General features: G+C 45.0%; 1 protein-coding gene across 1 annotated transcript in view; it reads left to right on the top strand.

Annotated features, from left to right (window-relative positions):
- Positions 1-10,671: 10,671 nt before the first annotated feature.
- The window catches only part of LOC123481087 (voltage-dependent T-type calcium channel subunit alpha-1H-like), a 52,210-nt gene continuing 46,872 nt past the window's right edge, over positions 10,672-16,009 (top strand). The window contains exon 1 of the mRNA XM_045216378.1: positions 10,672-11,069. The gene's annotated coding sequence lies outside the window, so the exon portion shown is untranslated. The remainder of the gene's footprint in view (positions 11,070-16,009) is intronic.

The following is a 16,009-nucleotide window of genomic DNA, read 5'->3' as shown; positions in this document are numbered from 1 at the left end:
CTCTTGATGTAGGTTTAAATTACCATTAATCGCAGCTCTCCAAGCTGTTTCACTTTTTAACCTCCTACATTGAAAACGGCTATATAGGATTGGGTGAAGAGAGGGATGTGATAGGGCAAGCTGCCCAGATCCTGTTCCACAAACCTCTAGTAGATCAGTAGGACAGGCGTCCACCCCGGGGCAGTGCCAGGGGTGTGTTAGACTGTGGCTCTGATCCAGGCGGTCAACCCCAGGGCATGGCCAGGGGTGTGTTAGACTGTGGCTCTGATCCAGGGGGTCAACCCCGGGGCAGTGCCAGGGGTGTGTGCCAGGGGTGTGTTAGACTGTGGCTCTGATCTAGGGGGTCAACCCCTGGGCAGTGCCAGGGGTGTGTTAGACTGTGGCTCTGATCCAGGGAGTCAACCCCGGGGCAGGGCCAGGGGTGTGTTAGACTGTGGCTCTGATCCAGGGGGTCAACCCCGGGGCAGGGCCAGGGGTGTGTTAGACTGTGGCTCTGATCCAGGGGGTCAACCCCGGGGCAGGGCCAGGGGTGTGTTAGACTGTGGCTCTGATCCAAAGTTGACTCACTCTCTTGTTCATCCTCACTACTTCATCCATCATTAATGTTCAATGCTTCACTGGTTTTTTATTTAATTCAAAATAAATCCAAGTTGTCTTCTTAGTAACAAACATCACTGTTTTAGGGATTCCTGATTTGTAACAAACCTGTGTTATTATAAACTGACAACAGGACACTGCATGCATCAACACGTGAAATGACACGTGAAATTGATTTGAGGACTTGTTTTGTCCTTATAAAACACGTTTTGAATGTGATACAAATGACTCCATTGTAACAGAGCACTTAGGGTAACTGAACAGGGCCAGAACTTCAAATGTATTCTGGTCCATATTCAGCTCTGCTTTGTCTCTTCCAACTCTTCCACAATGTCAACCTGAATGTCTCCTATTGAGAAGCTACAGTACTTCAGTTCATTAGCAACATTCTATTAAAACGGACCAATGTAAGGCTAACACTGTAGCCATATGCTAGCATGACATCATTGAGCCTTCACTGACTCTCCGGGTGCATCTCAACAGTCTAACAAGGCTTCCTGGCCGTCATCTCCTTTTCTCCTCATCTTCATTCACACTGATTTGAAAAATAGACCATGAAAGAAAGTCCACAGCCATATTCCCTTTACCTATCCTACTGTTTCAGATCAGTGCAGATGAGGGAGAGGTGAGGGGAGGAAGCCACTTCAGATTAAGATGCACCCCCTGACTCAGTATAGTAAACTCTCTGGAGATAAAGTCACTACAGGTCATTACTCTTCAGCAGCTGTTTTCTTTACCCAATGTGATTCAATGACAGCACGGGAATCAGCATTACCAGTCTTCCTGTTGTTATGGCTGCTTATTATAAGGCATTCTGATCGAGGCCATGATGGAGATACTTCAACGTTTTTTTATATACGGAACAAAAATATAAACCCAACATGTAAAGTGTTGGTCCCATGTTTCATGAGCTGAAATAAAAGATCATAGAAATGTTCCATACTCACAAAAAGCTTATTTCTCTCATATTTTGTGCACAAATGTGCTTACATCCCTGTTAGTTAGCATTTCTCCTTTGCCAAGATAATCCATCCGCCTGACATATGTTGGCATATCAAGAAGCTGATTAAATAGCATGATCATTACACAGGTGCACCTTGTGCTGGGGACAATAAAAGGCCACTCTAAAATGTGCAGTTTTGTCACACAACACAATGCCACAGATGTCTCAAGTTTTGAGGGAGCTTACAATTAGCATTCTGACTACAGGAATATCCACCAAAGCTGTTGCCAGATAATTGAATGTTAATTTCTCTACCATAAGCCTCATCCAATGTCGTTTTAGAGAATTTGGCAGTACGTCCAAACGGCCTCACAACCGCAGACCACGTGTAACCACGCCAGCCCAGGACCTCCACATTTGGCTTCTTCACCTGCGGGATCATCTGAGACCAGCCACCCAGACAGCTGATGAAACTGAAACTCATTCTGATTGGCTGGGCCTTGCTCCCAACTGGGTTGGCCTATGTCCTCCCAGGCCCACCAATGGCTGCACCCCTGCCCCAGTCATGTGAAATCCATAGATTAGGGCCTAATGAATTTATTTAAATTGACTGATTTTCCTTATATTAACTGTAACTCAGTAAAATTGTTGAAATTGTTGCATGTTGCGTTTTATATTTTCGTTCTGTATATTTCAGTCAGAGGTCAACTCAAGTACCAGTGCCTTTATCTTTGAAAATGTTCCTGTGGCTTTCTGTGCAACCTCGATTTGTGCTAGTTGATACGCTACTGTCCTCCTGCTGAGTGATGGTATCCTGCTCCATGGTGTGATCACACGCTCCCATGTTCCTGTGAAACATGCTGCGAGCGTGTCTCTAACTCTGCGGTCACTGACACACACTACACTCTTAGAAAACAGGGTTCCAAAAGGGTTATTCGGCTGTCCCCATAGGAGAACCCTTTTTGGTTCCAGGTAGAATCATTTTTGGTTCCAGGTAGAACTCGTTTGGGTTCCATATAGAACCCTCTGGGTTAAGGGTTTTACATGGAACCCAATAGGGTTCTACCTGGAACCGAAAAGGGTTCTTCAAAGGGTTCTCCTATGGGGACTGCCGAAGAACCCTTTTAGGTTCAAGATAGAAGCTTTTTTACTAAGAGTGCAGGGATCTCTCCTCTCCTTTTTTATCTCTTCCCCCTTTCAACGGATAACCCTATTCCTTATTTCTCCTCTCCTCCTCGACTACTGTGACTGCCACACCAGGGGTATCTCCTCTCCTTATTTCTCCTCCTTGACTACTGTGACTGCCAAACTAGGGGTAGTCTCCTTTCCTTATTTCTCCTCCTCGACTACTGTGACTGCCACACAAGGGGTATCTCCTCTCCTTATTTCTCCTCTCCTCCTCGACTTCTGTGACTGCCACACCAGGGGTATCTTCTCTCATTTCTCCTCTCCTCCTCGACTACTGTGACTGCCACACCAGGTGTATCTCCTCTCCTTATTTCTCCTTTCCTCCTTTCCTTCTCTCTCTTTGCCCTCTTTTCACCAACTGTCACTTCCACTCTATCTTGTCCTCCCTTTCTTCTCAACTCATCAGCTGTCTCTTTCACCCTCTATCCAACGTCCCTCTTTTTATTTTCTCTTCTTCACCTTTCCTCCTTCTCCTTTCTTCTTCCCCTCCTCAGGCAGTGTGAGTCAGGCATGACCCTGGTCTGGTGTTTGGCAGCTGGAGGACACTGGGTGCTCTCTCTATAGCTCGCTCTTAAACACAGGTTGTGAGGAACAACAACATTAACAGACATTTGTGTTTGTGGCGTATGTTTGTGTACATGTCTGGCTTTTTATATGCTGCTCTGTGTGTCTGTGTGTCAACCTGTCTGTCTGTGTCAACCTGTCTGTCTGTGTCAACCTGTCTGTCTGTGTCAACCTGTCTGTCTGTGTCAACCTGTCTGTCTGTATCAACCTGTCTGTGTGTGTCAACCTGTCTGTCTGTGTCAACCTGTCTGTGTGTGTCAACCTGTCTGTCTGTATCATTCTGTCTGTGTGTGTCAACCTGTCTGTCTGTGTCAACCTGTCTGTGTGTGTCAACCTGTCTGTCTGTGTCAACCTGTCTGTCTGTGTCAACCTGTCTGTGTGTGTCAACCTGTCTGTCTGTATCAACCTGTCTGTGTGTGTCAACCTGTCTGTCTGTGTCAACCTGTCTGTGTGTGTCAACCTGTCTGTCTGTGTCAACCTGTCTGTGTGTGTCAACCTGTCTGTCTGTGTCAACCTGTCTGTCTGTGTCAACCTGTCTGTCTGTGTCAACCTGTCTGTGTGTGTCAACCTGTCTGTCTGTGTCAACCTGTCTGTGTGTGTCAACCTGTCTGTGTGTGTCAACCTGTCTATGTGTGTCAACCTGTCTGTCTGTGTCAACCTGTCTGTGTGTATCAACCTGTCTGTCTGTGTCAACCTGTCTGTGTGTGTCAACCTGTCTGTCTGTGTCAACCTGTCTGTGTCAACCTGTCTGTCTATGTCAACCTGTCTGTGTGTGTCAACCTGTCTGTCTGTGTCAACAAGTCTGTGTGTGTCAACCTGTCTGTGTGTGTCAACCTGTCTATGTGTGTCAACCTGTCTGTCTGTGTCAACCTGTCTGTGTGTGTCAACCTGTCTGTCTGTATCAACCTGTCTGTGTGTGTCAACCTGTCTGTCTGTGTCAACCTGTCTGTCTGTGTCAACCTGTCTGTGTGTGTCAACCTGTCTGTCTGTATCAACCTGTCTGTCTGTATCAACCTGTCTGTCTGTATCAACCTGTCTGTGTGTGTCAACCTGTCTGTCTCTGTCCTATTGATCTTATGATCTGTTTATGTGTACCATATCTGCTTGCATATACATATGTGCAGACCTTAGTGACCTGATGTTCCGCCATCTTCTCTACTCAGCTATATACTGTATCTGTCCTCAGCCCAGCTCTTCTAAAACATGTTTGAGTCTCACTCAAAATGGCCCAGCTTCTAAAGAAGAGCGGCTATCACTGTCTAACAGTGGATGTTTTTGTATCTGTGTTTGACACTTTCGGGTCACAGTTTACGTCCCAAACGACAGGACGTCCATTTGAATTGGACCAGAACTCTGGACTCAGGACTACAAATCACACGCGCACACACGCGCACACACACACACACACACACACACACACACACACACACACACACACACACACACACACACACACACACACACACACACACACACACACATCCTGTCTTTATCCTTCTTGCTCTCTCTCTATCTCTCTTGCCCTATCTCTCTTTTACACACACATACACACCATGTCACTCTGTGAGATGTTTATCCATGGCTCTGTGTCTGGGAGGACTAGGGTCAGTGATGCTCATCTCTACCCAGCCACGGTGGCCTCTGCTTGGGGGAACTTAAGCTCTTGCTGCTCCCTCTCCCCTGGATCTCTGGATCAATAGCACCACAGAGTAGTGTAATAGAATCAGACCCTAATGGAAGTACAAACTAGCTTCTATTTACTGTCTCTTCAAATCCCCTCCCATGGGACCCTGAGGGGGCCAGGGGAGACTGAGGTTGCATGCCAAATGGCACCCTATTCTCTACATAGTGCACTACTTTTGACCGGAGACCAATAAATAGGCTATAGACCTAAGAACGACACTGTGGCTCCAGGCAGATAAACACAACCATGTTTGTTAAAGAGAATAAAGCCAAATGGATAGGAGGGTTTAACATCTCTGTAGACGCAAACAGACGGCTGGTACTGAGGGTTCTGACTGACGTCTTGAACAGCCAGCTGGGGGGAGTTTACACTGGCTTACAGTCTCAAGCTGGGCTTGGAACCCTGCCAGATCACTTCCATTAGCGTACTGTAGCTCATACTACTTTAGCTGCAGTCAGCAGAGTTCTGCAAACTCAGTTGGATTCTGATTGGGCACCATATTGGCACCAAAAGTTCCCATTACATTGCAGTTTGGTATATGAGACTATTATTGTCTTGGAACACTTTGGTGACGAATTAAGGATAGTTGGCAAACCTATGTGTGTGTATGGCGCTGTGCCAAAGTCATTGAGATTGAAGAAACCACTGTGGCTGGTGTTGAGTGAAACACAAACCAGAGAAGCACACTGACTAACGGTCTCCATGTAGCTGATAGAGCCACTGTGTGTATCTCACCTACACTAGCCTTGTCCTGTCAGTGTCATGTCACTCTCTCTGTCCCTCAGTCACTCTCTCCTCCAGAGAGAGGCTATGGAGTGATATGGTCACAGTGGGACAGACAGGACAGGACAGCTCAGACAGGACAGGACAGCTCAGACAGGACAGACAGGACTGCTCAGACAGGACCAACAGGACAGGACAGCTCAGCCAGGACAGACGGAACAGGACAGCTCAGATGAGACAGTGAATGATTGATGTGACGCTGAGCAGATTGGTGGTGAAGCCTCTCTCTTATCCACACAAAGCAAACACATGTACAGGCTGTAGAGACTGCTGAATGTTTCATAACCCCGGTAGCTCAGGTTACAGGTTCAGCTGTGTGTGTGTGTGTGTGTGTTGTCTCATCTCACCCCTCTCCAGAGGGACAGGGCTGTTTGATGTTAGACTGTTACACTGAGGCAGAAGGTATTGGCTTACGTGTGCGTGGAGTGTTGGTTTTCACCCTGTTAACTATGTCTTTCTGGGTCAGTGGCTAGGCTCTTTAGGGGGGGCTGTGTCTGTGTGTGTGTGTGTGTGTGCATGTCTGTGTCTGTGTCTGTGTCTTTGTGCGTGTGCGGTTGTGTGTGTGTGTGTGTGTAATAGGAAGAAATATTGTGGATTTAGTTGAGGGGGTGCATAGAGCAGGTAGTTTTAGCAGGACCTCCAGAGGCCTAGGGGATGAATCACTGTTATCTATGCCCAGGGAGAGAGAGCACCTGTGGGCACCGCTCCATTCCCACCACTTCCTGGTCCCGGAGCGTGGCCGTCTAGATTCAGTCTGCCTGTAGATGTCGCCTACCTTTACAACAAGCCTATGGGCATACACTCTGTGTCAAAAGTAGTGCACTATATAGGGAATAGGGAACCATTTGGGACTCAGACACAGTCCCACAGGGAGGTTAGCCAAAGTTAAAGCGTATACACTCAAAGTTTATACACCCCACCTGGGCTTCCAGCCAAGGAAGTGTCCTGGGGAATTCAGACTGTTTAGCCCAAAGGTTTTAGATTATTATGTGTTAGCAGTTCCTTGTCCTTCCTTTACCTCCATGTACTGCGAAACTAACGGACTGAATCTGACCCAAATTACCCACTTGCGGATTGTTGTGAGGAACCATGGGATTTCCGTTATCCTCTAAGAGACAGGTCAAGATGGAGATAAATGGTTCTTCATGAGAATATAGATTTCACACGTTTTCCTTTTGGCCCTTTATTTTCCTAGCCTGGTCCCAGATCTGTTTGTGCTATCAAGCCTATCATGTCAACTCCGGCCAAACATGATGCTTTGCATGAGAAGGAGTGGCAAGGAGTGGCATGATGACACAAATAGACTGGTACCCAATCTGAAGTTAAAATGTAATTTATAAACAGTGTAATTTTTTAAGTAATAGTTAAGAGTGTAGGCCTAGTTGTTGTAGCCTATTGTTGTAACTATGTATTAATTATTCGTCTCTGCCCTATATCCCAAAAGATCTGATAAGGCATTACTTGGCACAGAGTCAGCAAAGTCCACGCCGCTGTTCAACTCGACTCGCTTACCTCAATTATTCACATCTTATGAATAACGCACATTACCAGAGCTGGCGACAGGGATATTTTTATACCTAATGGCTTGAATTAGTCATGACTTTACAATGGCAAACATATCATTTTCATACCTCACGGCTACTTTGTGTGGGGAAAGAATGCCAAAATAAAAATGTACTCTAGTCGTCGATAAGTGACTTCCCTGTGCTGGTACTGAATCCGCATCATGTGTGTTTCTCACAAATGTCGTCTGAGGAACTTGCACTGATGTGAAATAATGGTGTTCCATATTTAATTGATCCCTATTCTCCGATCTCTGCAACTCCACTGTTACAGCCATTAACTCTGCATTGCACAATATTAATCCCCTCGGATGAACCTGAGTCTTTTCCAGCACCATGGACAGGACCAAAAATATGTGACAGCATCTAAATGTGTTTGCTGTCCATGGTCCTGAAGGCCAATCAGAGCGAATCAATGGTCTACCAAGCCGTGTGTGCATGTGACAGAGCGCATGCTTGTCTTTGTTACTTTAATGTTGTTTGTTGTTCCATTAAATTTATATCAGAGCAGATGCTCATATAATGAGTCACACTGTCAACGTTAGGGGCATACATACACTGAACAAAAATATAAACTCAACATGCAACAATTTCAAAGATTTTACTGAGTTACAGTTCATATAATGAAATCATTCAATTGAAATAAATAAATTAGGCTCTAATCTATGGATTTCACATGATTGGGAATACAGATATGCATCTGTTGGTCACAGATACCTTTTTTTTTAAGTAGGGGCGTGGATCAGAAAACCAGTCAGTATCTGGTGTGACCACCATTTGCCTCATGCAGCGCATAGAGTTGATCAGGCTGTTGATTGTGGCCTGTGGAATGTTATCCCACTCCTTTTCAATGGGTGTGCAAAGTTGCTGGATATTGGCAGGAACTGGAACACGCTGTCGTACACGTCGATACAGAGCATCCCAAACAAGCTCAATGGGTGACATGTCTGGTGAGTATGCAGGCCATCGAAGAACTGGAACATTTTCAGCTTCCAGGAATTGTGTACAGATCCTTGCGACACGGGGCCGTGCATGATCATGCTGAAACATGAGGTGATGGTGGCGGATGAATGGCACGACAATGGGTCTCAGGATCTCGTCATGGTATCTCTGTGCATTCAAATTGCCATTGATCAAATGCAATTGTGTTCATTGTCCGTAGCTTATGCCTGCCCATACCGTAACAACATCGCCACCATAGGGCACTCTGTTCACAACGTTGACATCAGCAAACCTCTCCGACACGACAACATCTGCACGATACAGTTGAAACCAGGATTCAACCTTGAAGTGCACACTTCTCTAGCATGCCAGTGACCAATGAACGTGAGCATTTTCCCACTGAAGTCGGTTACGACGCCAAACTGCATTCAGGTCAAGACCCTGGTGAGGATGAGGAGCACGCAGATGAGCTTCCCTGAGACGGTTTCTGACAGTTTGTGCAGAAATTATTTGGTTGTGCAAACACACAGTTCCATCAGCTGTCCAGGTGGCTAGTCTCAGACAACCCCGCAGGTGAAGAAGTCGGATGTGGAGGTCCTGGGCTGGCATGGTTACACGTGAGGCGGGTTGGACGTACTGCCAAATTCTCTAAAACGACGTTGGAGGTGGCTTATGATAGAAATGAACATTCAATTCTCTGGCAACAGTTCTGGTGAACATTCCTGCAGTCAGCATGCCAATTGCAGGCTCCCTGAAAACTTGAGACATCTGTGGCATTGTGATGTGTGGCAAAACTGCACATTTTAGAGTGGCCTTTTATTGTCCTCAGCGCAAGGTGCACCTGTGTAATGATCATGTTGTTTAATCAGCTTCTTGAAATGCCACACCTGTCAAGTGGATTGATTATCTTGGCAAAGGAGAAATGCTCAGGGATGTAAACAAATTAGTGCCAGGAAATTGAGAGAAATGAGCTTTTTGTGCATATGGGAAATTTCTGGGATCTTTGATTTCAGCTCATGAAACGAACACTTTACATGTTGCGTTTATATTTTTGTTCAGTGTAGCTATCTATCATATACAGACAATGTGAACATGGAAGTGTATGTCTGCCATGATCTAAAATACCTTTGCTCTGGACTCCGTGTTTAGGGGCAGCAGGTAGCTTAGTGGTTAAGAGCGTTGTGCCAGTAACCGAAAGTTCGCTGGTTCTAATCCCCAAGGCGACTAGTTGAAAAATCTGTCGATGTGCCCTTGAGCAAGGCACTTAACCCTAATTGCTCCTGTAAGTCGCTCTGGATAAGAGCGTCTGCTAAATGACTAAAATGTAGATGGTGCTGTCCGCCTGTCTGATCAGGAATTTCACTTGATTATCGAACAGTCAGTCTGAATCCCGCAGGTCCAAATTCCGCGCGCGCGTGTGTGTGTGTGTGTGCGTGTGTGTGTGTGTGTGTGTGTTGATTCTGCGTCGCCCTCTCTTATTTCAACCCTCGGCAGTGTGAGGGAGAGCGTTGACGAGGTGACACAATATTAACGCAAAATAATATTTCCTAACCATTTCCATTTATCACAGTCTCCCCCAACTAAAACACACTCCATGTAGCGAAACCATTAGGCTACTCACTTTCCCACAAAAGAGAAAGCCATGGCATGGGAGAATCGCTTATCCTCGAACCCCTAGGGAACAACGGAAAAATTCAGCGAGCCGAATCACGAAGCGCTCACAGTCCCAGTATCGTTAGACGCAGGTGAGCACGTCGGTTGTCTCTCGACGCTCTCCAGCCTCTCGGAACTTTCCCAATAACCGCTCCTGAGCCCTTTTCGCCAGCAATATGTTTTTTTTGACTTGCCACCCATATGAATAGCCATAGGAGGCGATACGGTGAGAATATGATACCTGCTTGAGCTGTGAAGCATCTCTGAGATGCTCGAGTGAACGTCAAAGAAGTTCTCATTTAGTGGAAAAGAGGTTAAAAGCTTTTTTGATCAGAATTGAACGGAACTGTCGTTGTTTTGTGTGTTTTCTCAGTGGATCAGAAAGGGTTGATCCATCATGCATTATACTTCAAGTGTACGACGACAACTGGAGGAGACACGATGTGAAGCCCAAATCCATGCACTTCCATATAAAATGTGAACATTCGATAATTGTTTTCCTACCATTGGAATATACGCCATTGAAAACGTTTTGGATGTTTTTAGGGAAGCACTCACAATATAGGCCCTAAAGGCTTTTTTTTCTGAGAAAAGGCATTTAAACTGAAAAATATTACTCGGACTCATAAGATTATTTATAGAATTCCTTCTCGTGGATCTACAATGCGCCTAACGTGACAGAGGTAAAATGAAATGTTCCCAACTGATCTCCTAAATGGAATTAAAACTCTGTAATAACGTTAGAGATTTTTTGGGTTGCGAATTTCCAAATGGTATTCCTACTTTTTTACCAACTGGAGCACGGAAAGAAAACACCCTTTGCTCGCTCTGTTGAAATGTGAATCTTGCAGACCGCTCGAGCCCAGCGCACACTCAGAGTTGCCAAGGCTACAGAGCTCCTCTTGAGCCAGCGAAACCGAATTTCTATTCCTAAGTTATTTGGGCAATTCCACCGCAAAACATCAGTTGTGTAGCTTACCAGCTAAATATTTATCATACGGCTTGATTTAACCGGAATAATGCGTCTGGAAACATTAAGACGTTTTTTGACTCGTGGATATTGATTTTTCCTCTCAGGTCTTTTTGTGAAGCGAGTCGCCAGACGCTGCTATTGTTCAGTGAGCCTGGACACACCTTTTTGATGTCAGCCAAGGTAAGTTTCCACATTACTTCAGACTCTTGTGATTGGTAATGTCTATACCCAAAGAATTCTCAAATTGCATGCATCTCAACCATTGGCATGTCGGCGGAAATGGGAATTGGAAAGCTGAGAAGAGCACTGTAATATTAGCTATAGCTATAGCTAGTCTATTTCGTTTGACTGTGTGGTTCAGAAACAAGAATGAAATATTCCGATTGAAATTGATTTTCTAGCAAAAATACTTAATGACATCTCGGAAAAAACAAAGAACATTGACTAGGGTGAAAGCACCTAGGCTATTAATAATAATAATCATTTATTACATTTGTAAAGCGCTTTTCATTATACAGAATAATCTCAAAGTGCATAAAATAACAAATAAAAACCAAATAGAAATATTAGGCTGTCAATTCCTTCCCAACGCCTTTATCAAAATTCTCGACATATGGCTTATATAAATATATCATAACCAATGCGTAGCCTGCTGAAATTGATCACTTAATTATTTCCAATGTAGGCCTACTCTAAATGGCCATCAGTCTACAAGTAAGGCTATAATCTGATGACGTCTGCCTGATACAGCAATGAACTCATGCATGGTCATGTTTATGTATCCATCCAAAATAATAGGCTATTAGATTGTAGTGGCTCCCCACCTCCAACCCGGCTAGGTGATTGGTTTAAGCTTCTAAGGGCCCAATCAGAGCTCTTTTTCTCAGAAGAGCACACATTTAGAAACAACGCCACAACTGGGAGAAGATGGATGGTGGCATTGGCCACAATTGATCAAAGTGCCCTTTTAAAAATATATATTTTTTTATTAATTAATGTGTCATCGTGTAAAACTCTGGCCTGAATTGATAACATGGGAAGATAGTTTTTCATAATAGGCTAGTTAGTTTACTTTAGTCTGGTATCAGATGTATGTTCAATAGAGCTTTCTTTTAATTTGAATGGACAGGCTACTGAACATTGCCTATATACTGTAAGTCCGTGTGGCTCTGAAGATTTCCTGTGGTTAGATTTATACTCCGTTTCTAATGCGTTCTATTTGAACCCTTCCGTTGGTCTAAAGCGCTGTCCACGGTGCTGAAATGGGAAAGCGTTATTGTGCTGTATTTACAGCTGTTTCTCTGGACGCACACAGTATGTCCCTGCTGCAGCAGCCACCAAGCAAGCAGCGCATGAGGGGTATCAGCTGTTCTAACGTTACAAGAGCGACACCTCCGCATTTTCGGATATGCCTCCCTGTTCCACGTTTCCAGGTACAACCAAAAGTTCAGACGTCCATCTCCGGCCGCCGTGTCTGATATTAGCGGACTGACTGGCCGCCTCCGCTCCTGCTCCTCCTCTGGCTAAATGATGTGCCTCTCCACATACAAAGCAGCCATACATGCAGGCCTATATGGCTCGTTATTGATGTGTAGATTTTCTCAGCTCTCAGCTGGTTTGAACTTTAAAACTGAAAGGAATCATCGATTCCGTTGCACTTTAGCTGGATTTAACAGATCATGTTGATGGTGATGTCAACGATATAGATGATGATTAGCTTTTTCAATGAATTTCAATGTTAAAATGTAACACTACATGGCTATTTTGGCTATTTGACAGAAAGCATTGGCAGCATGCATCTATAACAGCAATGCTTTCAAACAGACTTTTAGATATACACTTATTATGCTAGTTCAGGGCTCATATACATAAAGCTTCTTAGAGTATAGGAGTGCTGATCTAGGATCAGTTTAGCCTTTTTAGATTATAATGAATGGACATGGGGACCTGATCCTAGATCAGCAATCCTACTCTGAGACATGAATACGGCTGTGCCCTGGCTGTGCTCTATAAAGCCTGCGCGTAATAAAGTGTCTAGGAGGCAGGCTGGTGCAGGATTGCCTGAACTCTGACCCCTAAAGCAAACACAAAATAAGCCCAATGACTGATAGCTGCCTTGTAGGGCCCCAGAGGTGCAGATGTGTTTGTGTCCCTTACAGAAAAACCACATGATTTCACATGTGGAAAATCACATTTTCACATGAAATTTCATGTGAAATTCATATTTTCTTTCTGGAAGGGGTGTGGGTGTGTGTGTGCCTGGCCCTGATGTGTGTGTTGTTTAGAAGTGCAGTTTTGTCAATATTCTTTCATAGATCAGAGTATATTAACCTTCTGAATGGGAAGTTTCACCTCAGGCTGATTTTACACAATGCAACTGGCAGGCAATCGTAGTGTTAAGTGATTGAATATAGCGTGTGTGATTGTTTCCATTCCTATATGTCGTTGTATTGTTCTGTTGGGATAGCAATGGGGCACTATGAGAAAGAAAAGTGGACAAGTAACACATTAAGGAAAGTGAGAGGAGGAAACAGTATAGTGCTTAGAATGATCAATGTCTATCTGTTTTACACACACGCACGCACGCACACACACACACACACACGCAGACAGACAGACAGACAGACAGACAGACAGACAGACAGACAGACAGACAGACACACACACACACACACACACACACACACACACACACACACACACACACACACACACACACACACACACACACACACACACACACACACACACACACACACACACACACACACACGTTAAAATTGGTCCACTGCAGATAGCCTTGTGTTTATATGACCCCCAGCTGGCTGTGTCTCCACAGTAGGAGAAGTCATAATGCTCTGCTCTACAGGGGACCAGACAGGGCCTTTGGACTGCTTTATGCAGCTCGCTCACAATAGACTAAAAGTGATGGTGGATGGCACTGTCAGAGAGGGAGAGAGAGGGAAAGTCAGGGATGAAGGGATTGAGAGAAATGGAGGGAGGCAAAGGGAGAGAGGAGAGGGATGGAAGGAGAAAAAGTTAGGGAGGGAGAGAGGATTGGATTGAAGGAGGGATATGAGGAAGAGATGGAGGAAGTGAGAAAGAGAGGGAGGGAGAAAGAGGGATGGGGAGGGGATGGAAGGAAGGAGGCATAAGGGGGGAGAGGGAGAAAAAGAGAGAGGTGGAAGGTTAGGGAGGAAGTAAGAAATACAGGGAGAGAGAGATGGAGTGTTGGCGGCAGCAGCGTGGGAAATGCTAGTGATTTACTCAGTTAAACGAAACGCTGGGTTTATGCTCTGCGACTGGAGCGAGAGGGTGGGCAAGAGAGAGCCTTGACAGAGCCCTGTGAAGGCCAAGCACTGGGGAGAGAGGGAGGGGGAGGGGACAGAGGGAGAGTAGGAGGGAGAGAAACTACACAGATTGAGAGCGTGCATACAACGAGAGAGAGAGAGAGAGAGAGAGAGAGAGAGAGAGAGAGAGAGAGAGAGAGAGAGAGAGAGAGAGAGAGCAGCTGTCGATATTATGTGATGGAGAACAAAGCAAAGGGAAATATTGTGACAAGTGGAGGAGGAGGGAGAACGACAGAGAGAGGATGACACAGAGGAAGAGAGAGAGTGAAGAAGAGGAGGTAACTGAGGAGCTAGCTAGAGGGCTCTCCACCAGTCCTCCAGAGCTGGGAGGGAGAGGCTGAGGTGGGAGCATTAGAGGCCAGGGAAGGGCACTCTGTGTCCAGACAGGGGTCCTTACAGCCCCTTACCATCCAGTCTCCTCTCCTGAAAGAAACATTACTCACTCACAACCTACCACCAGGCTAGGCTGCTGAGTCACGACCAGTTTGTGTGTGTGTGTGTGTGTGTGTGTGTGTGGGGGGGGTCATCGTCATCCAAGGAGAAATGGCCCGTGGTTAAACTAACGTTGGTGTTAATGGGCTGCATCATAGGGCTGGAAGTCTAAACAGATCAGTACGAGTGAGTGTGTCTTCTGACTCGTCTCTCCACCAAGGCCAGATGCTATTAGACCATATGCTACTGTAGTTTAATGCAACAAAATGCTGTTCTTGTGTTGCAGACCAGCATGGCTTCATACTATCTTTCAAGTACTTTAAACATTTGCTTTAGCCTGCTTGCAGGGTCACATGGGCAAGGTGTGGAGTTTTGATACCACTATGTTGGTTCCATTTACCAGACAAGCTCGATCAAGGCCAGCTGTAGTATTTGAAATGTTTCACAGGTTGTTGGGTTGTACTATGAATAGCGGCAGCATTTTATTTTCATATTGTGAATTTAATAGCGGTGGAATTAAATATATGTTAAATTGTAAAAATGCATTGGACTGGAAATTCTTCTATTAATTTGATTTCACAAAAGACTTGAATGCATCAGATGTCGTACTCACAATGAGGAGATGTGGGATAACTGATTGTAGCATAGTAGCACAGCTGTCAGTCACACATCTCATCCCCTGATACACCGTGTGTCACCTCTCCCCCCTCTCTGTCACCTCCTCTGGTCATAATGGCCTGTTTCCCTACTCTAGTCATAATAATTCCCAATATTTACCCACACTCCTCTGCTCTCGGTGTGGTTCCCAGGTGTTATCATACAGAGTTCTCAGGTGTGTGTTGTAGCTAATCCCTATTGACATCCTACTGTGTTGGTTCTGACTACGTGTCAAGGTACTGACAACATAATGATATCTATACCTAACACACACTAGGAGGGCTGGTATAGGGCTGCTGTTTACTCTGTTTACTGTAGTCCTTGTGTTATGTTGCCCTGTTATGGCTTACTCTCAGAGCTTCTTGTTGCTGCGTTTAAGCCCTATTGTAGCCCAGAATTCTGATTTCCCGACAAGGAGGCTCTCAAAATCAGTGTGATATTCTGAATACAATATAAAGTATTCAGGAGATATGGCCAATGCAGGGACTTAAATGAAGAACTCTGTGGTTCTTAGTACCATGCTCCAACTATCTGAGCCATCAGAATCATAAGAAATAGCCTAGCTATCTTTCTCTGTTTAAATGGCTGCTGAATAATACAGTCTGTATTATACCCAAAGCAACACTGCTACTTTAGTATAGAGTAGTTATTGTCCTGGAATTCATTAACACTTTATTTAAA

The sequence above is a fragment of the Coregonus clupeaformis genome, unplaced genomic scaffold (assembly GCF_020615455.1).
Source record: "Coregonus clupeaformis isolate EN_2021a unplaced genomic scaffold, ASM2061545v1 scaf0697, whole genome shotgun sequence".
Taxonomy (NCBI): Eukaryota; Metazoa; Chordata; class Actinopteri; order Salmoniformes; family Salmonidae; genus Coregonus; species Coregonus clupeaformis.
This window is presented reverse-complemented; position numbering and strand designations above follow the sequence as displayed.